Here is a 23,631-nt window from a genome sequence, read left to right as displayed (position 1 = left end):
TTCTCTCATTAATCACATTCAAGTAGCCAAACTTGGAGGGTTTTTCTCTTTTAAACACCTCTTCCAATTAGCAACTTAATTATTTTCTTACGAGTGCCATTTTGAAACATTTTTGGCCCTAATGTGATACATTTGATGCTTTTATGCATTCACTTGGTTATTATGCATGATATGGATCCTTGTTTGTACACAAAGAAGGCTCATGATGACCGCCTTATGATTTTGATCCTCTATGTGGATGCATTCATTGAAACAAAAGTAAAAAACAAGCCAAAAAAATAGGCTTCCACTTTCTTGTTGATGCATTGTAGTAAATTTTTGTCCAAGTATACTTGTAAGTTTTAGTTTTCTAAAGTCACATTATATTATTCATAACTAAACCATTGATGCATTTTGTAGATATACCAACTAAATAATATATCTAAAATAAATATTTTCCTATAGAATCTAAACCACTATAATTTCTTTTCCTAAATCTTCATTTTATGGTAGGATTAGATTTCTCTTTTTTCCACAAAATCTTGATTCTATGATTTTATAATTGCTTATTGTTATAACATACTATATTATAAAAATAGTTAAAGAAGAATCTTGAAATTTGTCACAAAATAGTACTCGAGCTATCAAGGAGTGGTGATGGTGACCAATTAAATTTATAATGTCTTGACTCTCGTGCCTAATCACATTGTGCCTAATCACGTGACTGATTAAAAGCAAAGGAGGGAAACTATAATGTTTTTTTGCATAGGCTCACAAGTGGTTGCCATCTTGGAGCATAGGCTCGCAAGTGGTTGGCATGCTAGCACACTGGCTATCCAATACTAATGTTTAAAGAAATAGAATTATTCATGGAAAAAATCACTTTGGTCATTGCTATTCAAGTTGTTATTAATGACATGATAGATCCACCGCTATTAGCATTTCTACTAGTGTCACTATTAACATTGTTAGTAAGAATTAGTGATACAGATAGCAATGCTAATTATGACAATTAAAGAGTAAATTTTCGAAGTAAATAGCAAAGGTTATAGAGGGGAAAAATAATTAGGTGGCAGGGCATGCATCCTTGCCACCCTTCTAGCTATAAACACTAAATATTCTTTCATAATTCTTTTACCAATGTAACACAAACCTAACACCCAAAAATTGTGCATCAGATTTTCTAAAAACAAGTAATTCTCTGATTCCAAAAGCTAGATATAATCAATTTGAAAAACTTGTTGGGAATAAAGGGCCGTCGTGCATGCACCCACACTGAGTGTAAATGTACCCTTCGAGATTGTACCATCTTTATACAGACCCTTAGAATGAGAAATCCTCCTATTCCTATGGAATATGAAGCATCCAAGCAAGCATTTCTTGATTGTTTTAAGGAAATTGAAATTTCCTAAGACCTTTGGAGAAAAATAGAAACTTGTAAAAAAGAAGAAGACTAGACCATAGAACTCTTTGCCCTAGAGTGCACCAAACTTTGGGATTGTTGGAATGCATATTTAGGCCTTGGAGAGAGAGCCCCAAAAATGTTGAAAATAAAATAGTTTGTTGAAAAATTGCAGGGAGAGGTGAGGAAAAAGTTGAAAAGTAAGGAACCAAGTACTTTTGAGGAACCCATACTAATTGCCATAGAAAAGGAAATAAAAATTGAGAAATTTAAAAAGAGAGAGAGTCATTTAGAAGACCTAATGTTGAAAACAAAGACCAAAATTAGCAGGGGGATGGACAAAATTTTCAAAATTTAACAAGACAAAATGCTCAATTAGCACCAGAGGTTGAAGATCAATTATCAGGTCAATTGTAAAATATGAGGTTAGTAGCTTTGAGAGGGAGACTTTGGGGAAGAGGAAGTGGAGGACCGGTAAGACAAACCAATAATGAAAATTTAGGAAGTAGAAGAAGAAATGGAGGATGATATTTTTGAAGAGCGATGGTGACTTGTTTTCTTGTGGAGAGTTAGGTCATGTGAGCACGAATTGTCCTTATTCGCCTAGAGCAAGAGGAGATATGTATCCTTTACCTCAAAGATTGCCTAACAAACGAAATGATTATGGGATAGAAATAAAAAATGATTCCATAAATTAAGATCCTAGGTTGACTGAAGAGGAGAAAGGAAAAAGTGCCATAAATTGTATTCTTCTCGAAAATCAAAATCGAGAAAATAAAATAGTTAATGTAATGCCTACAATTAAAAGAAAGAGAGATGCTGAGAGAGATGAACTTGAAACTAGTAAGGATGGTGAGGAAAGAGGTAGAAAAACAAAGAGAGGGGAGAAGAGAGAAGGAAATAAATTGAGAGCGTAGCCCTAGAAAACATTATTATGCTACTAATATTCCATTGGGGGAAGGAGAGAGTGACTATGACCTTAAAAAGGATATGATCGGTAAGAAAGTAAATATATATTTGCCTAGTTGATGGAGTTGTGTCCTAAGATGAGAGAACAATGGAAGAAATTAGTAAATCCGAAGTATAAGGATGAAAAGAAAGGAATAGTGAGAGTTTTGAGTATTGAAGAATTACCTCATATTTGTCCTAATGTTGATCCTTGGCATAAGAATCAGAACATAGATGAAGCATATATTGATGGAGGAGCACAAATTAGTGTGATTACTCAAGCTTGTGTTGAGCAGTTTGGACTTTGAATTATTGAAAGATCAAAGTTTCGAATCAAGCTTGCTAATCATGCTAAAGTCAAGTACTTGGGTATCATTCAAAATTTGGAAGTGAAGGCTTATGGTGTGTCACCCATCCGTAGGACGGACCGTTAGGCACCGGTTCCTTCACATAATCTTAGCACTTGACATAGAAAAACAGTGTCAAACAAGTTTCTTTTCAATAGGTTATCATATTTATCTTTGGAATACATTTATAAAGTCCAGGCCATAGGCTAATCCATAATCCACCCGAAGTCTATCCAGTAATCCACAGGGATTACTAATCCAACATTCTTCTCGTAGACTAGTATGCAGGCCTCAAGATCCAATCTTGAGTCACGTTGGCCTCTTGTGTAGGGCCCGAAAGGCGAGGGATTTATAGCCAGAGCCCCCCTGGCACCCAAGCGTCCTCCTACTCCAAGTAGCGCTGTCGCAACTACAGAAGTTCTTGAGAAATTCCAAGACGGAAGATTTTAGCGAAGCAAATAATCAAGACAAATATGATGTCAAATAACGATTGTATTACTGCCAAGTTTTCACTGTGAGCATAGAGTGATACCATAATAAATCCACATGTGATCCATGCAATTGACCCATGCCATGTATACAAGCTCTTATTAGAGTCCAAGCTTATGAGAAGCAAGATTTCAAATGCTCACAATTGACAACAGTTTCAGCCTGTTTCACTCTGAGTTCCATCCATGCTGCCTACACACATTTCTATTGGGTCTTGATGAATTCTTCTACACCTCTTGGAAGTCTCTTTATAAAGAGGTCTTTAGGGAAGACTTCAGTAATCTTCCTCACCACTATTTTAAACTTCACAGCCTTAGCTTTAGTGTGCCTTTGCCTGTGAGCATTGTTGTGTCCATACCCTTTGGAGAAGGATATTACTGCACTGTTGTACTGATTTCAATTGTAAGTGGGATCTAACTTGGGCTATGAAGTTTCTTTCCATATCTAGCTCACTGCTTTGCATAGGTCAGCTGTTTGAGATTTTGTTAAGAGCCCTTAGGATTACCCTTTGGAGAGTGGCCTATCTGGTTTTGAAGGGAAAATGTTACTTCCTGATGCCAGGAGGCATATTCGACGGTGGATTCCGTGCCACGGTGGATTCCGTGAGGTTTTACGGTGGATTCCGTAAACTTAGATGACCGGGGCTCATACACAAAGAGGATTCTTTGTGCGAGAAGTTGATGGGGACGCCTGTCCTTTTTGGGCGTTTCATTAATTTAGTGTGTACGTGGGTGATTCCATAGCGGGTGATTCCGCAAAATGCATATTAAATTAATAAACATTTATGAGTTTAGAGTGCGCACTCATAATAAATTAAGGTTAGGATTTATTTCTAACCAATTGATTTATTTATGTAGCTGAAGACTGCTAGGTATTCACTTTTGTCGGTTTAATTGTATTATTTTACTAACGATTGTGAATGCTTCAGTTGATGTGTAGAGATAGCAGCAGTGGCGGAGGAAAGCATTGGAGTCTAGCGAGTATTTGACCTTTGGATTATATTTTGATAGGTGCCACGCCTATATTTTGTTATGTCTATTGAGACATTGATTATTGATTATTATTTTGTATGCGCCTATGCGCACAGATATGTTATTTCTATTTGGACATTGAGATTGGGCGTGCCAGACTCTATGGGCACCGTCCATTAGCTTTATTTTCCTATTTTTGTAGAAAGCAAACTCAAAAGCTAAAAGCTTGTCATATTTTTGTAAATTGGGCTATTATTGAGCATGAAGATGGAAATATACATAAAAATACATGCTTTGTGAAGCGCTCACACAAGGCATGGGGGGAGATTGAACCCAATTGGTCTCTTGCTTCTTGTTGTTCATGCTTTTACACTGTTTTTTGTGCAAAAAGGTAGAGTTCATTGTTCTTGGGGACCTTCTAGGATTCACTACGTGAGCATACTGCGACCGATCTGTGCACCACTTCCTGCTGTCTATTTATGCAATCAAATTTATGTGGCCTCTGCTTTGTATCTATCTTCAGCACGGCTGTCTCTCCCTTCCTTCTTCCCAGGTCGTGCCTCAAATATGCTCTCTAGCGCGTAACTTCTGTGACCTTAGAAAAGCTGCTGTCCAGAACGATCATTCCAGATTGAAATTGAAGTCTGTGAGCAAGGTGATCATGACAGTTGCAACAGAAGCATCTCGATTCCATGTTGTTCCCATGGCACCTCCAGATGAATATTCAATAGAGTTCTTCTCCGTTTCGCAGCCTTGACAATTTCAGCTCTGCTTTCAACACGAAAGGTGACATCTTGACAGCACGCAAAGGCTCTAATACAGCTCTGTGAAGTTTCACTTTGAGAGACACTCCTTCACCAAATCACGAAATTCAGGCTAAGGCCTAGAGCTTCTTCACTGTTGGAACAGAGGAGCTTCATGATTCTAGAAGACGAAAAAGAAACGAAACAGACGAAATCACGGGGAGACACTCCTAGCACCACGCGAATAACACTCCTCAGCTTTGGAAAAATCTCCATCTGCATTTGCCTGGTTCCACAATTCTCAAGTGAAAAAATAACGATACTTTGGCCCCTGTTATACGTCGATGAAGGCAAAGATCCATTAAACTGTCTCGCAAGGATTCGGGACAAACTCCCCCTTCGTCGACTGAGAAATACATTCCCCTCTAATCCTGTTCAATTCACGTCGTTCCTGTCCTCCATCCAGATTGCTTCCTGCAAATATACTTCCCGATAAGAATGGCCTGTAGTTCCATCGCGGTTTAGAGAAACTTCATATCAAACAGCAGGCTGATCTATGCATCGCTCCTAGTACTCATAGGCCCTCCCTCGCTTGACAACAGTCGATCCCTTCCGTTTTTCCCCCTAAATTGGCTTCCCTCCCAGAACCAGAAAAGCACCCATGGTCCCAGTCGCAGAATTCCGAGGGAAAGCAGCCCCTTTTTAGCCACTCTTCCTTTTCATAGCATACCACACGCAGAAAAGCGGCCTCCACCTTTTCAACTTCCCGTGCATACCGTAATGCTCGCAAGCCTGAAGCTGCCAAGGCATCCATGGTTTTCTTCTCACCTTCCTTTAAAAATAGCTCTTCCTTCACAGCAGTAACTTCAACATCGTCCAGAGCAGCCTGTGCCTTCATGTCTTCTAAATCAAAATTCCAGCCGCTAACACCTCGCTTGTACTCATTCTGAGACCTCTATTCTTGCTCCCCATACGGCATTTTCTTTTGAGCTAGACGTGCGGCATCTTTCATCTTCAAGTCATGCACACGTTCCCAAAGAGGAGGAAGAGGATCCAATATTGTTCGAGCAACGTATTTAGCAGAGCGAGCATGCTTGAAGAAAGAGTGCTTGAGCAATTTCTCTACACTTGGACGTTTTGTAGGATCTTTCACCAAACACATTGCTATCATCTCTTTGAATGACTTTGAAAACCTTTTGTCTCTCTCATAGTCAAGCCCTGGAGGGGCATTTTGTAAGGTCATCAAAAGTACCTTCATAGGAGGGTACTTTGAGAAGGGGGCATGCCCATGTGCTAGCTCCAAGGCTGTGATCCCAAAGGACCAAATATCAGCCTTGAAATCATACCCATGAACTTGCTCCATAACCTCAGGTGCCATCCAGCATGGGGTTCCAACGAAAGTGTTCCTTGATCGTTGTCTGTCACCAGTATCAAACATGCAAGCAGAAACACCAAAGTCCCCAAGTTTCACAGCACCATTTCCATCAACAAGAATATTCCTTGCCTTGACATCTCGGTGAATATGTCCATGATGATGAATTACTCTAAGGCCTTCAAGGTCTCTTTCAAAAAGGATCTCGTCATCATCTTTTGCAACAGTCTCTTTCTCTTCTCCTTTCTGCTGCTGCAAGCTCTTAATCCCATGAGGTGAATCTGCACTGTCTTGATCTGGGTCATCCTCGAAAACATCAAAGCATCCAATATGCTTGGGCTCCTTCTTCCCAACTCCTGGATGTGAAGGCTTGGTATCATTAGGTATTTTTGATGTAGTTGGAGAAGGAGAAGGCAAAGGTCCTGAACGAATACGTGTAACACGTTCACCAGTATCAGCTGTGCTTTCCACTTGACCTTGCTCAACATAGGCTGAAAGCATCTCATCATGCTCACCACTATGCCTCCAACTCCTCCCCACTATACTCATACGTAGAAAATAAATGTAAACACAACAACTAAGTATGTACAAAGTATCAAATCACACACAACTTTTGGGTGGTTTTCACACCTCGAATGCGCAGCAATACGACATCCACCCCCTCTAATCCTGCGCATCCTCCGAATGGGCCAACTACCCATGATCATTATCATCAAGTTCCACAAACATATCAATCTCTTCATTATGCATTTCCGGTATATCAACAAGATTATCTGTCATATCATCTGTCTCTTCCATTGGAGTTTCTTCTCGTTGTTCTCTTGCAAATTCTTCCAATGCATAATCTTCATCATCTCTTTTCTTGAAAATCTTGATTCTTTTTCCAACAATAGGCACTCTAAGCATTGTCCCATCCAATTCTGTCAGCTCATATGTTGCATTATCAAAGACATGTGTGACTATGTACGGCCCAAACCATCTTTTCACCATCTTCCGAAGTGCAGTATGCTGATTTTCAAGGCTGCTATCAAAGACCAATACCCAATCTCCCTCTTCTATTGCTCTAGGCCGCAAGCGATGCCTGCTGTTGAACCTGTCCTTATTTCTTAGTCTAGCAACCTTCAACCTGTCAATAGCTAGCTGAATATCCTCTGGTCTTCTCTCCAACTGTCGAATCCGAAGAGCTAAAAGCTCCTCTCTCGTCAAATCCTCCTGCCAAGGTAAAACTGACCAAGTCAAAGCACAAGTCTCAGTCGGCATAACAGGTTTCTGACCATACATCAACTCTGCAGGCATATATCATGTGGTAACACTATGAGTCGTACGATCAGCCCACAAAGCAAATGGTAGAAGTCTCGGCCAGTCTCCAATCCGTCCTCTACATGCTTTGGCTAATGCTTTCACTATCGGCGGATGCCCTCTTTCACTCTTCCCATTTCCTTCTGGATTATATGCTGTAGTTAGAGCCAACTTGATTTTCCTAGCTGAGAGAAAAACTCCCTAGCTTCATCTGCATCCAATTCACCACGATCCGCAGTGATCTTACCCACACAACCATACTTGCAGAAAATTTCTTCCAATAAGAACTTACACACTGCACTAGTGGTCTTCGTTCTCAAAGATCTGCCCTCAATATGATTGGTAAGATCCTCTCTAGCCAAAACAATGTATCTCATCTGCCATAGACCCATAGGCATGTTAACCAAATCAACTACCCACTTATAATGAATGCATAGCGGATAGGTCGGATGAAGCTCATCTCGATGACGCACTACTGAATACATCTGGCAGTCTCTGGAAGTCTCAACAAAGTGAGAAACATCTCTATACATGCCTTTCCACCAATATTTCTCCTTAATTTTCTCATAAGTAGCCCACACTCCTCTATGACCAGCCCAAGGACTCTCATGAAACTCCCTCATCATCTGTAATTGTGTCTCTCTATCGCAGACAACCCGCAAAGGTAATCCGCCTCTTTTCTTCGGATGCTTCCAAAGAAATCCGTCCTTGAGAAAATAACCATAGGCTTTCCTTCTGATCTTCTTGAACTCTTCATCTATCCATTCATCTCTTTTGCTTAGTGTACTAAGGTACCTGCCAATCTCCAACCAATCTCCAATATAGAGTTCTTCTATGAAAGCCACAATATCATAGACATGACAAACATGATCAACCATAGTGGCTGAAATTTCTGCATCATCCTCTTCTGCAAGTAGAGTCTCCTCATCATCATATCTGGCTCTAGACAACATATCTGCCACTGGATTATCCTTCCCTGCTATGTGTTTAAATTCCAGATTTAATGACTTGATGTATGCAATCCATCTCAACATAGCTATATCCGGAGTAGAGCAACTCGTGATCATACCAATCAATGGCAAGCAATCTGTCTCTACCACAACTGAAGCTCCAATAAAGTACTCCTTGTCACATTTGAGAGCCGTGACAATCCCCAGTAGCTCCCTCTTGATTTGCGGATATCTCCTCTGTCTCTCGTTTAGGACTTTTGCCCCAAACCGAATAGCATACCTATTTCCATCTGCATCATCTTGACCCACAGCCCCCAACCTATGCCAATTGGACTAGTGTCAACTGTCAATACAATAGGCCTTTCACAATTATAATCCGCTTTCCTGAGAGTAGGAGCATTCTGCAATAACTTCTTCAATTTCCGCATAGCTCTAGTGTGGCTCTCATCCCAATAGAATTTCTGCCCCTTTCGAAGCAGCTGATATAAACAATCTGCTATGTGTGCAAAATGAGGTATCCAAATCATATAAAACACACAAGCTCCAATGAATCTCCGTACCTCTGAAGTGGTAGAACAATACTCCGCAATCTTGCCTATAGCATTCACCTTATCAGGTGAGGGTTTCCTGCCATAATATCCACACATATGTCCAACAATGACAACCTCATTCACTCCAAAAACAGATTTTTGCCCTGAAAGTGTCAAGTTCACTTCTTCTAACCTGGCCAAAATCTTCTCACATGCTGAAATATGATCAGCCACAAAGTATCTGCATCCCTGCTCATTTAGACTCTCATTCTTCTCTTCTTCTGCACACCCTTTAATGGGCACATCATCCAAGAAAGGCATGGTAAGCTGAGGTATATAATCACGAAGGACCTTATGCATGGCATTCATCATATGTGCAACAGAATTAGTGGCACCTTGAGGCAAGGTACACATCCTGACAAGCCCAATAGGAGTTCTCATGATGGTTATGTCCCTGCTTTCCAAAGCCAACTGAAACTGATCATATCCTGAATAGAAATCACCTAAAGAATAGATGGCACGTCTAGCAAATGCTTCTGCAAATTCATCCACAACTGGACCTATACCAACATTCCTGATAGTAACTCTGTTCACTGGCTGCATATCCTGAATAAATCGGAGAGTACCAACTTGCTAAAAATTCATAGACATCTTTCGTTCATTCCATTGAAAAATACAAATGAACGATCTTCGATCGTGTGTTACTTCCTTTAAAATAGTTAAAGTATTTTAATCATGAAAGTGTATCCTAATTCCATGAATTAACCATGCATAATTGCAATATTTTGATATAAATCAAAAACAGAAAGAAAACCTGGACTTGTGGGTTTGATGAAATGTCCACATGAATATTAGGAGATGATCCTCTTGCGGTTGCACCTTGTGTCTTTTTAGGGGCCATCATGAATTCGACCTTTGGTTTGCCTTCGTGGATTCGAACTTCTTGCCTTGGCCGCAGTCTTATAATCTTGGCCCATCTCCCTCGTACGCACAATTCCCTTTGAGATACGGCTTCCTTGACCGAAGTACCAACTTGCGGAATTGGGCTTTGGAAGGCCTTAGGATTCGGAGCTTGGGCCTTCTTTCTTTCGGAAAAGAGGGATTCGTGAGAGGGTTCTTGCGAAAGCTTTGCAGAACGGAGGCTTGAGAGATTCTTCTCCTTGAAATTCCGGCTAGGAATGGTTTTATGGCCTTTGCAGAAATGGGGACTTATGAACTTCTCCTTCCTTTCAAAGAAGTTCTGGGGATAAAGATATTTGTGGAGAAGGAGTGTGGGGGAAAAATTAGATATGGGTGTATGGGGAATTTTATAGGAATGCCTTATAGGCTTCCTCTTCGAAGCTCGGGGGAAGAAAAATTGTCTTTTGGAGGGTTCAATAGGAAGGGACCTTTAAACCCAGCAAAGGATTGGGCTTGAGATGGATGCAATGGAAAAGGGCTTTAAATCCCGGGTTACAATGGAATTTATAGGGTCTCCACAGGTAGGGGGCTTTAAAACCGGGCTAATATGGACTTGTGGGAGTTGCAATGGGAAGGGGGTTTAAAAGAAAACCGGGGGTAAAATGGCTTTATGGAAATCCACGGGAAAGGGCGCTTTAAGAAGCCCCCTTAGAAGCTTCTATCTAGACAGCACGTGGCGCAAGGAGACGATGATCTGGAGGCTTGATGACAACTCTTGGCGATGACGGCGGTGGCCTCAGGCTTCAGGCGGCGGCATTCTATCAGCTGGCGGCTCCTCCAGTACGGCGGCAACTCACACAGCGCAGCTTCGTCGTAGCTCTCCTTTCTCCTTCCTCCACTCCCTCAAGCATAGCCTCCACAATCATCAGCCTCTCCTTTCTCTGACACCTTTTTTTTTTACTCCCCCCCACAGGGGGATTTTTATAGGATAAGGGGGGAGAGAGCTCCCTTCTACGTGGCCCCCTTACATGGCTTCTTCCCCTCCACCTCTCAAGTTGCCATAATAGCCCATCCCCTTCCCTTAGCACGCATCGGATGGGGGAAGGTAAATAATAAAAAATTTTGCAATTCCCATCATTATCCTCTTCATGACCTCTTCTCAAGAGGGAGTTCACCTACAGTTATGCGAGTTTTTAACCTTGGTCCCGATTTGCCAGTGGAGAGTCATGATACCTCGCGTACAGTTTAAAGATTGCATCGTCGATAACTCCAATGCTGGAATTGACCTTTGCGTGAGTCTCACACGGGGTGTGGAAAGTCGGACTAGTAATATTTTTCAATGAAAATATTACAAAGGATGAGAGTTCATTGATTAGGAGGTGTCATCTATTGCACTTGAGTTAGTTAATCTTGAAAAATAAGAAGAGAGAATTAAGGAGGATTTTTTGAGTTTATTAGAAGACCATGAGGGGGAGGGCTTAAAAACTATAAGATTGATTGATAAAGTTGAGGGTTTGAAATTGTTGCTTGATGAGTTTGTCTCGGGGGGTTCACTATATATATATTCTCTATGCGTTCATGGCCTATTTATAAATATCCTAATCTATGAATTTTTCTTGAATAAAACACAACCCTTTTCTATTCAATCAGTAAGTAACCCCTTTATATGACACCCTTCTGTATGTAAAAAATGTATAAAAAAGGTGTTTTAAAAAACCCTTATTTTGAACTCACGTTATATATACTTATATTCATGAGTGACCCCCTCGAGGAGTTTGTTGAGGTTTGTTATGAGTTTGGTAGTAAGTTTGTTGATCAAGAGAGTTTTGAGGTTTTGGGTTCAGACTCATGTTGTAATTTTGATGTTGTTGGTGTTGTTTATGACTTTGATGAGTCTTGTGAGATGATTGTTGATCGATTGAGTGGCCCTAGAGAGGCGTTTGTTTGTGATGTTGCTAATATTGTTTTGAGTAGACCTAACCTCATGCATCTTGATAGTTGCGTGGATGATTGTTTGGTTGATTTAGGTAACAATAATGAAGAAAAAACTCCATCTTATAGTCTTGTAGTTTCTTTGAGTTCTCCTAGAGTTTGTGATAATTGTTGTGATGATTCTGATTGGGGTTTTGAGGACCCAGAGAGTGACATTGATAAAGATGTGAGAGGGAATTTGAGTACGGCTATGGAAAGGGTTGAAAGAATGAGGGAAGATAGATCTAACACTAAAAGTAGAGAGTTTGAAAGAAATTGTGAGGTTGCAGTTGAAGAGGATTGGACAATTAGATGTTTGGATAAGGACAATGTCCCAAATATGTTACTTGATATTTATTGTGAGATTTTGTGTTATAGTATTCGTGAGAAAGCTATGGAAAATGTTTATCATTATGTTTGTGGAATTGAAGAGTTGAAATCTTGTTTTTTTGAAGAGATGAAGTCTTGTTGTTTGGATGGGTGTCTCGGAGAGGTTTCTTGTTTTGATGAGTTTCAGTTTGTTGTAAATAATGGTGTGTTTGGATGTTTTGTATGATGGAAAATACTTTTCTTGCATTTTTCTAAGGATTTTCGTGATATCTTTGGCAACATAAAAAGGGTCATAACCTCATTTCAAAACCTAAGATTTGTCATGGTTTCCTTTTGGGAGGATGGGAGAGGTATGTGGATTGTTATGGATAATGAGATGTTTTGTATTGACAGTGTGAGATGTTTTGAGAACTTTGGATTTGAAAATTTTGAGGATTTTAAAGAGAAATTTGTGGATAAATTTTGCATGTTCATTGAGGAGTTATTTGAAAATGACATGTCTTTGATTTTTCTGATTTATGAGTTTGAAGAATTCAAGGATGGAGTGTTGGATTCGATTTTTGATTGGCTCATAAATGTTGCATCGTTTTATGAAAACAACTGTTGCACATGAATGTTTGTAGACTAGGGGGAGGGCTAAATATGTCAATCATTTTTTCAAAAAATGAAAACCCTTAGAAAAACTGTAGATAGGTTTGATTTTTGTTAGCTTAGTTTTCTGTGTGACTATTTGTGTTGTTGTTTTGTATTTGGATTTTTTGTGTTTTTTAGCTTAGGATCTATTTTTGTCATTTTTGTAGATTTTTTGAGTGTGGAAACTTGATGGCCTTAGTCGAGTTTGGTATTTATTTGGACAGGTTGGAGTTAGAGTTTGTCAATGGCTTGGTTGATGGTTGATGGTTGCTGAATATTGTGGAACAGGTATATTTTCTTGCCGAGACTCTTGCACATCACGGGGATTATGGGTTCACAAGCACTTCACGTTGCACTTGTCGATGAATCCACTACACGTAGGGGTTGTGTGATCTTTCCAAATACTTCCATGCCATCATGGGTTGGGCTTATGCACAGTTTTGCACTAGCACGACATGAGGTCTGCTGGAGCTATATGTAGTAAACCTTAGTTGCATGTACACTTGAGAGAGCACCTTCAATGAGAATGCACAATTTTCTGCAACACGATATTTGGGATATTCATCACCAAATTAGAAATCTCTGGTTCAGTGGGATTAAAGTGGTTGGGTGAAAAAAAACCTAGCAGAAGGATGAAATGGTCTTCGACTTACAATGTCATAGTGAAAAAGAAGGAGAGGCGATGTTGAAGGTTATTGGAGATTACTCTCCTTTCAACATGCATGGTGCATACTGCTCATATGGGACGTGAAGTCATTGGTGTTATTAATGTATCTAACATAATGAGTCTTGAAAATGAGGTGCTCGCATTATTCAATGATCAGTAATGGCGATCGTCATTGATTTCGGGCAGCAATGGCGACAAATTTCGATGGCAGAAGATTCAGCAGGTTTCCTGAATCAAAGGGTGGCGGCGGCTGATAATCTGTAGCACAGATCCTTAATACTTTAGGATATGATAATGATGACAGTGAGTCGTCGTATGATGATGACATCTGGGGAGCAGTTGAATACTCAGGCTCACCTGATTGCTTCCGTCACAAGGAACTTTCAATCGTTCCCCACATAGGCAATTTGGTGAAATATAGGAAATTCTCCAATATTTCCTATGTAGACAAGTACGTATTCCCCATCTATAACTAGGAAATTGCATTCCCTACATCTTATAATAGGGAATATAGAGCATTCCCTACATTCCTTTGAAAGTCCCTACGTTCCCTACATCTTATAATAGGGAATATAGAGCATTCCCCACATTCCTTTGAAAATCCCTACATAAGGAATTATAAGGATGTGATTCCCTACTTTTATGTAATAGGGAATTAAAGGTACAATGAGGATAAGATAAAGATGATGTTTATCACAATTCTCTATTTCTCAATTCAAGTTGATAATGTTGGTTTCGAGAAGGTAAGGACAAAGGTCACAAGAAACTCTAAACCACTTACTATATAGAAAGTTCACATTATAACTAGGAAGATTACTAACCAAACTAGGAAGAATGTAGAATTTTCTAGTTATAACTAGATAATTTTGCCATCGCTAGTCTCTTCTAACTAGTAACATCCTTTTCCTAGATAGTATCTAGAAAATTGAAGCCCTATCTAGCAACATTATCTAGCAAGTTATTGTATAACTAGTAATAATATCAACCTAATTAGAAAATTTTACTTTTTACTAGTCATAACTAGCAAGTACTATCCTCTAACTAGGGAATTATAGATATTCTATCAAGTTAACTTGGAACTCATGATTTTTCTAGGTATAATTAGTAAATAAATATTCATTGATTAGACATTTACATTTGTATAATACTTACTCACAGCTAAGCTTTTCACATTGACACAAAAGCAAGACCACAATTGTTGAAAGGTAATCACAATAACAAAAAAGAAAATTAAAAGAAAGATGTTTAGTACACATGAATAACACAAACTGTGTGGCCCCAACAACAGAATCATTGCATTTAGCAACAATAACACTTACAATGTTGAGCAAAGTACATGGCCACATTGACCAAGCATATATCATGGCCATGACATCCATCTTATTGCAAAGCTCATGATTATATTAGTGAGAAAAAAGCATATTGCACCAATGGATTAAATAGAAACTCCACACACTAACATCATATTCCCTACTGTCCAAATGAGCAACAAGAGCAAACATTCAAAGTGCATGGCAAGAAAACCACACAATCCTATATACCCCATCATGAAAATTAGATAGCCATATTAAAAAGGAAAGCACATTACCAAGTGCATGACCATATTGGTCATGGAAGTGCACATGGAAAAAAAGAACCACCAAGGCAAAGTGTATAGCCATATTGAGAAAAAGCTAAATTGCATTGCCCAAAACATGTGGCTATAGAAAATAAAGCAAACTACATTGCTAGTTGTATGATGAAATATTATCACCTTTCAAACTAGCACTAAACTTATAAACTTCATGTCTTAACACAAAAATATAAGTACCAAGGATTCTAGTGATTGCCAACTATTGTAGCTAGCTCTATGTGGAAGCTTGCAACATGATAGATGGGAAGCTACTTTAAGGTTCACTATGAGGTGACTTGAATAACAAGAAGGCTACACCTAAATAGCCTTACAAGGGTGGAAGTATATTACCTTTACAAAGAACTGGTGCTCCAAAACAAAGAAATCCTCATTTTATTAGGGTTTGAAGTTGAAAAATTCCATAGAAAAGTATCGATGGGAGCATATCAAATTCTCACCAATCTCAAAGGTAGGTGAAATAATTCAAACAATGTAGAAGCTCTTGCAAATTCTCAATGGAACATTGAAAGTGCATCATAATAAAAGGAAAACACAAGAGGAAAAGAAGAAAAATTTAAGATTGGAAAAATTTTGAATTTATCTTTTGAGAAAAAATAAGAGAGCTAAAAGAAAAGCATGCTTTTTGTGCTAAGAACATGCTCAACAAGGCCAATATTAAAATAGATACAAGGAACTTTAGACACTAAACTAGATGGTAGATAGCCTTATATCTAGTAAATACACAATTTTTTCTAGTTAGTAACTAGGGTTTTTTAAATTGGAACTAGGTTTTTAATTTTACTAGATAGATTTGAAGCTATAACTAGTAAAATAAGTGTCTATATGGTAAAGCAAGGCAAATTTCTAAATATCACCTAATATAACCATGTTTATTGGATAAAATTATGAAGCTATGGATCATAGGATAATGTGCATGCACAGTAAATCAAAACAAATTTGTATAGAACATCTAACATAGTCATGCTTATATAGTCATGTTAAGTAATACACATCACAATCGATAGGCCTAACCATCAACCATGTAGTCAATCTCAAATAAGACAATGTCAATACACACTTGTAATGGATATGTTTGTATGCATCCAAAATGTACATGTGCTATAAGATACATTTGTGCATTTTGATAACTTTTAATTCTTACTTACATAGCACAAATAGTTTACACATCCACAAATAAAATATCATTTTTATCAATATAAATTTTTTTCTTGTGACATTAAAACAAAGAAAAATCTCATTCAATTCAACTCAATGCCATGGCTCTAAATCTTGAAATTCCCCTCAAATCCCCCCTGAAGTGTGGGATATACCTAGCATCCATACAAGCACAAATAGTTATCAAAAGCTATTTGAGTCCCTTACAAACAAGGAGCATATCCATCCATTAGCAAAATAGAAACAGTTCAAATTGTAATAGCCTTTTCCTTAAATGAAAGACATAGAACCTCTTGAATATGCGGAAACTTGAAGAGGGGAACTCCCAATGGATAGTCATGGCACATGGTCAATTAACTAGGGTAGCTGTATTAAGTTCATTAAAAAAGTAACATTTCCTACCAACATGCGGCATATACTCCCACTTTCATGCATGTAGCATATTCAGGGGGTGAACAAGGAGAAAGAGATGATGGAACACACAGTACAAACATAAAGCAATAGAAGCAAGACAACAGGATGGAGATGGATTATGCTAACATTGTCATTGCTAGCATGAACATGGAAGAGCTAGAGAAGAAGATGTGGGGTGACCAAATATATTTCAATGAGAATTAAAAGAGAGTCACATAGAATTTGGGGAGCAAGTGCTATGTGCATGAGTGGTATCCTTGTTTCCGTGCATTCGGCAAAGCAATGCTAAGTATTCTCTATGCAACATGTACATGTATTTTAAGGGAAGGTCCCCCTTGAGGATGAGTTTGCTAGATTGTTTTGGCTCACCTATGGATCAAAGTGGTGCTCATATTGTTTTGCTTGCCATTAGACTTCTTTTGGGTCTTGCTTTCATCTAAAGCAAAAAGAGATTGGATTTTGGCTTCACTTGTTTGGGTTAAAGTGAGCCTTGTTTACATGCTTCCATGGCATCATGATTTTATTCCTGAGGAGGTTTTGCAAATTGAATGCCTAATATGGGCTAGTTTTCATGGACTTCCTACTTTGCAAGATGGAGAAGTTAATGTGCTAGTAGAAGTGCTAGGTAGAGTGCTCTGTATAATATCAACTAGTGGAGCAAGTGGCCTCTCGTACTTTGGGATAAGAGGAAGAAGATCCTTGAGATGCTCTGGATTTTTGATCCTAATGGGATTGAGTTTTTGGTCGATGTCAAATTCTCCCTCTTCTTGGATACATGCTTCAAATGCAAAGAAGATGGGTGCTTTGCAAAGGAATGCCCAAAAAGGAATTGAGATAAGAAGAAGCAAAGGAGAAAATAGTGGAGATAAGGAAGAACTTCAAAAGAAGCAAAAAGGAAAAAACATAGGTTGAGAAGGGTAAATTCAAGAAAACAAAAAAGCCTCAAAAGGAGGAACCTAAGGAGCAACCTAATCATCAGCCGTGATCCTAGAGATGCTGAAGTTAAAGCGGGATGGAAAGAAATAATTTCAACCACCAAAATCTTTGAAGTCTAATGGAGGTAAGAAATAAAAGCTTTCCCTTTAAAAGATTCTTGCAAATGTTTTATTGACAAGGCTATTTTGCTATTTTGGATTATGGAGGTTCGAACAAAGATATAATGTTAATTAGCTGGCTCACTATGATCTCTTGGACTGTGAGGTGCCTAGGAAGTCCATCCAAGAAGGATATGTTTAGTAGGAGAAAGAAATGGAAGCCCCTCTCTTTCAACACCTCCTTTCTAGAAAGGGAAGGATTCAACCTATAGCTGAAGGATATTTGGAAACAAACCAACAATAATCCAACATAGAACTAGATGAGATCCATAGCTATCATAACTGAGATTACCAAGATGTATGGCAAAGATCAGGATTGGATTCAAAGAGGGTTGCATGTTAGTAGTTAGCAATGCAAGGAGTACTATATTATTATGACTCTTTCTAAGTGTTCTACTAATGGGATGTTTTATCAACTTCTCAAAGAAGTGGAGTATTACATGGAGGATTTGCAAAAACATAAAGGTGAAGTTGCCAAAATTTAGTCTGAGGGAAATGGTATCTTATGGGACTGGTTCTTCAACCAATTAATTTTATGAATTGATGAAGCAAAATAAGCAACAAGAGTTCATCACTATGATAGATGATGGAGGAGGAATCGTGGAATTTATATAGGGATGTTTCAATCTCTTTGGAATGTATTTGTAAATGGTCTATGCTTAGGTCCATTTGAGATAAAGATGTTGATGCCAAAGGGTGTCCCATGGTCCCATTAATCTTTTCCACCATAATCACCAACCCTTTGCTTAGGAATTTGGATTTGAAGGTGCAACATGGAGTAAGAAGACACTTGGTCTCCCAATTCTTTGCTACCAACAATAACTTACCAATATTGTGCAAGTAGAGAAGCAACTAGTCGATGTATTTGATGAAAGTGTATGAAAGTTTTCTAAAGCTATCTAGGGTTGTGACTAATGCGAGCAAAAGCAAGATTATTTACCTAATATAACAACAAAAAACTTTAATGGCCCCTTTTACATAGTGATTACGCTTGCAAATATAAAGCCTAACATGCAATTATCTATATCTTTTTCTATCAAAATAGTTTGAAGAAATTCTAGTAAATGACGAAAGCTAATCTCTATGATCTCTTGGAATGTGAGGTTCCTAGGAAGTCCATCTAAGAAGGATCGGTTTAGTTGGAGAAAGAAATGGAAGCCAGTCTCTGTTTAGGTTCAGCACCTCCTCTCTAGAAAGGGAAGGATTCAACCCATAATTGAAGGATGCTTGGAATCATATGATAAGGTCTTAAGTTCCTATCTACACAGTCAAAAAACGTGTAAATTGCAAAGCACTCAATAGATTAAAAACTCCATAACTTGGAAGTTAGCTTAATACTCTTTTAGTGATAGTCATTAAGTTGAATGTTTTTGCATCTGCTTTGTAAAGTTGTTTTTATGGGCTAACTTGGAAGTTACCCAAGTTCCCTTTTAGTCCTCTCCATTAGAGTAAGGGGGCCCGAGTTTGTGACGTATTGGTTCCCCCACAGCCTGTAACTCTTGCATAAGAATTGAGTGAATTACTTTCACACAACTTTTCAAATCATAAGTGAGGTTGGAAAAACTTAAAGCTTGAAATGAATAATAGGGAAAGATAAAAAGATGGAGAGCCATCAATGTTATACAAAAAATAGACCACATAGTAGTTACAATGTGGAGCCCATTTTAGAACACACAAAATAGAGTCAAATTTGAAAGTTCCTCCACTAAGGCATACAATACCGATTTGATATGGGACCTTGTCAATCATGTTATGGGTAAAAATGCAAACTAAGGCTAGATTCACACTAGGTGGTAGAAGGAAGAGCAAAAGGGGGTGTGCCTCAGATGTTAGTCATTGCTTAGGCGAACATTTTCAGAGAAGTTTTCCAAACCCACAATAAATGTGGTGACCCTTCTCCCCTTAGAAATTGGTGTTTGGTTTTAGTGATTAGCTATTGTGCGGTGTTAAATATAAGCTAGTAAGAACCAATTTGGATAGAAATTTTGCTACAAGGCTCATATGTATCTAGCTTGATGTACCATGGCATTGTTGCAATAAAGGGGATAGTAAATTTATATTAACTCCCTTAGAGCCATGTCGTGCCCGAGGATATGGGCTTGTGAGTGTGTTGTGAGGGCTTTAAATCCTTATAGTCACAACACTTGAGCCAAATTCATCAACTTGGCAAGAGATTTTGTGTGTAGAGAGAGAACACAAAAGGAGAATAGAGAAGTTCTTATTAATCAATCTCCAATTGATAGCTTCTTTGAACTCCACCAAGTTCATGGGGTATCCTCAATTATAGAGGGTACTCCATCATCTCTATACGTGTTGATTGACAAGTTGCACTAGTTAAAATGTGTCGGCCACACATGCTATAAATTCAACTCCATAGGCTAGCGAAGGTACAATTTACATGCGTGTGTCTTGTCCTATCTATTACCCTAAGTGCCTCTCAAAAATGTTTCAATGCATGCACTTTACCTCTTTCACCCTTAATTATAAGCAAGGGCAAGGAGCGATTAATCGAACCATGGTTAGATGAGAAATGCGATTAAACGAACCATGGTTAGACCTTTATGAGGCTTTGCGTTGTCGTATTGCTGCGCATTTGAGGTGTAAAAACCACCCAAAAGTTGTACATGAGATTTGTTACTTTGTACATACTTTGGCGTAGACGTTGTGCTTTGCTTTGCTTGAACATTTTTCTTTCAGTTGGTTCATGTTCAATTTTACAGAAGAGACAAGCGCTGTTTGGGATTGAATCTGATATTTGGTATAAACAAATTAGAAGGAGAACGGGTTCTAGATCTGCAATGAGTATGGTTTTTCCGAGCTTCACAAGATGTTTGCTTATGCTGGAGATGCAAATGGTATCAACAAGGGAGTTTAAGAAGACCAGTGAATTTTCAGATGAACATGAGGCTCATGTGTTATCCTTGATCATGGAACCACTGCTTGCCAAAATTCATTAGCACTATTGTTCATGTACTCAGCTGAGTGGATTTTACAGAACAGAAAAGTTTGAACCTTTGACATGCATTCAATATGCTTACACACACATGTGATGCTGAAATTGTGCTTTTCTTCCGAGTGGGAACACTTTCGATTGAGGTTCTTTGGCATTACAGCTCGCGGCTACTTTGGGCCTACTCTTCCTTGGTGCTTTTCTGATTCTAGAGGGAAGCTAATTTGAGAGGAAACAAAAGGGGAAAAGAAAACACGAAAGAAAGAGGAAAAAGAGGGGATTTTTGAAAAGCTAAAGAAGGAGGGAAAAGGAAGCGTATGGGACAGAAAAAGAAGGGGAAGCTAATCTGGGAGATGGAAGAATTGGGGAAAAAAGCTGAGCGCAGACTGAGTGTTGGGGATTATATGGAGAGAGAGAAAAACATGTTCGTGGGTACAGACTTTTAGCTGCTGGGAAAAGCTATTGTCAATGTTCTGAACGGAAGTGGTACTGGTATTGTGCTGATTGAAGGATCGTGGAAGTTCCATCTCGCAGGTGAGATGGAGGTCAAAAAGTCTGCTTGTGAAGAGTTTACAGACATCTTCACTTGAGGACTGCAAAGGGGATTTATGTCTTTGGGAAGACTATGAATTGGAAGGATTTTCACCTTTGGCTGCAGCACATGCTGCTCTGGACTTCTCCAAACGGTCTTTTGTTAACACTTCAGATATGGACGAGAAAGAATTGGGGAAATGCTCGACAATCTGGGGAAGAAGGAGTCGACACGCAGGGAAATGAGGCTTGAAAATTTTGCGATGATGAGGCAAAAGCTGGCACCATTAAATCTGAATGCTTATGTAAAGATTTTTGGGGAAAAAGCAAGAAATCAGACCGTCAGAGGGCAAGAACGAGGTCGTCGGTAGAGCTCCACAGGAGGAATGACTACGACCATAGTTTCAAAATTCTAACGATTTTGCAAACACCTCTCAATCTCGTCTGAAGTGTATGACTTCGCCTGTCTAGAAGGGGATAAACAGTGGTATCACAAGGCTGTATTATAGGGTGCCAGATTGTTTGAACCTCCCTTGGTTTTGAAGGGTAATCCTATCTTTTCTTTAGAAGAGAAGGCCGTTAGAAGGGAAGAAGGGAGGACGCTGCTGCTCTGCTGCTTCAGAGGGAAGGAGATATGCTCGTGAGCATACGCTCTGCCATGAGCGCTCTTGATGAAGCCAACCAGGCTATTCACACGTTGCTGAGGATCTAGAAGCTGAAATTCAAGCAGACTTCGTGGAGGAGCAAGCGTCATTCCGAGAAGCATTAAGGATATTTTTCTGGATTACAAAGGCAGAAGAACAGGCACTCTTGATCTATGATTCTTGCCGCTACTTCTTCATCTTGTTAGGAGGATATTGTAGTGATACGAGTGAAGAAAATCACTAACAATTGACCCAGGTTTCGCAAACTCTGAAAAACAGAAAAATATGACTGCACCTTCCTCAATGCAACGAAGTTTGAAGGACGATGTAATGAGGATGCTGTGCTAAAGATGAAAGCTGAAGACGATGCAATGAGGATGCTACATTACAGACAAAGTGGTGAGGTCGATATGATGAAATCGCTGCGTGAAAAACGAATGGGATCCAAAGAATACTGCTGAAAATCTGATAGTTACTAGTCGCTATAAAAGCAATGACTTTGATGGCATTATATTATACCCAATCAACTTCATCGACATCAAAACAGGGCGACTTGTGATAGAAATGATTGACAAAAACATTGCAACCATTAATCCTGTAAACAAGCTTCAATCACAATTAATCTGCTTGCATCTGTGACTGTCCATATTGTTACAGATTCATTACAATAACCATGAGTTTTCTTAGAGCCTGATCCAGAAGAGCACCTTACCATAGGTTTTAATTGTGATGATGTTTATCTTGCCCGACATGGTTCTCTTTGTATTATAAAGTTTGCCTTTGAAGATGGAGTTTATCCTGTTGATGCTTTGAAAGGTGGAAATATTTTGATGTTGGCTTACAAGCCTGCATTAAAATCTCCTCATATTACCAATGTTGTGCAAGAATGTCAGCAGGATAGTGAGGCTTTATACTTCCAATATGGGATCAAGCTGAATAATGTTTTCGATACTCAGATTGCCATCCTTTAATTGAGGAATTAGATGACATTAGTGCAACAGGAACACCCTGGTTATTTACAGATTCAGAGACTACAGATGGTGCAGAAATAAAGATTATTTATATGACATGAATTTTTGTCAAGATATTTATTGAAGAGGCTCCCATTTAGATGAAGCTGATTGTATGTCACATAATATCTGAAATTGAGCTTTTAAATTGAATCTGATCTCACTAAATTGACCTCCTATCCTAAAATTATTCAAAGTCCTCCGTGGATGCGACTTTGCTTTCGAAAACCCTTCGACATCTTTGGTGAACCCGACGTGAAAGCGTCGCAGAAATTTCAGGATGGGAGATACTTCAGCCTCTATTTCAGCTTCCTCTACAACTCCAGCTGCATCTACTTCAGCTCCATCAATGACTGCTGCGTCAAGTACTTCAACGGAGGATCTAAAACAGATTTTGCAGAATATGTCCATGTATATGCAGCTCCAAAATCAGCAAACACAAATGTATATGCAGCAGCAACAACAATTGCATCAACAGCAGTTGTCTCAGCAAAGGCAACTCTATTCGGAGCAGGAGAATGCAAACAGCGCGACTAAGGCTATTGAAGCAGTTGAGAGTGAGAAGAAGCTATTTGACGGGCGTAATGTTTCAGCATATTTGAAGACATATGAGATCAAGATGGGGTTTTTTGGAGTTCCTGCTGGACTTATGAGTAAGTACTTCCTTCG

At 39.0% G+C, this 23,631-nt stretch overlaps 1 pseudogene; it reads right to left on the bottom strand.

Annotated features, from left to right (window-relative positions):
* Positions 1 to 5,319: 5,319 nt before the first annotated feature.
* Positions 5,320 to 22,062, bottom strand: LOC148011976 (uncharacterized; annotated as a pseudogene).
* Between the last annotated feature and the right edge of the window lie 1,569 nt (positions 22,063 to 23,631).

This window comes from Lygodium microphyllum, chromosome 28 (genome assembly GCF_053477565.2).
Source record: "Lygodium microphyllum isolate KBCC chromosome 28, Lygodium_microphyllum_v1.1.10, whole genome shotgun sequence".
NCBI lineage: Eukaryota > Viridiplantae > Streptophyta > Polypodiopsida > Schizaeales > Lygodiaceae > Lygodium > Lygodium microphyllum.
The sequence above is the reverse complement of the archived record's forward strand: the minus strand, read 5'-3'. Positions and strand labels throughout refer to the sequence as shown.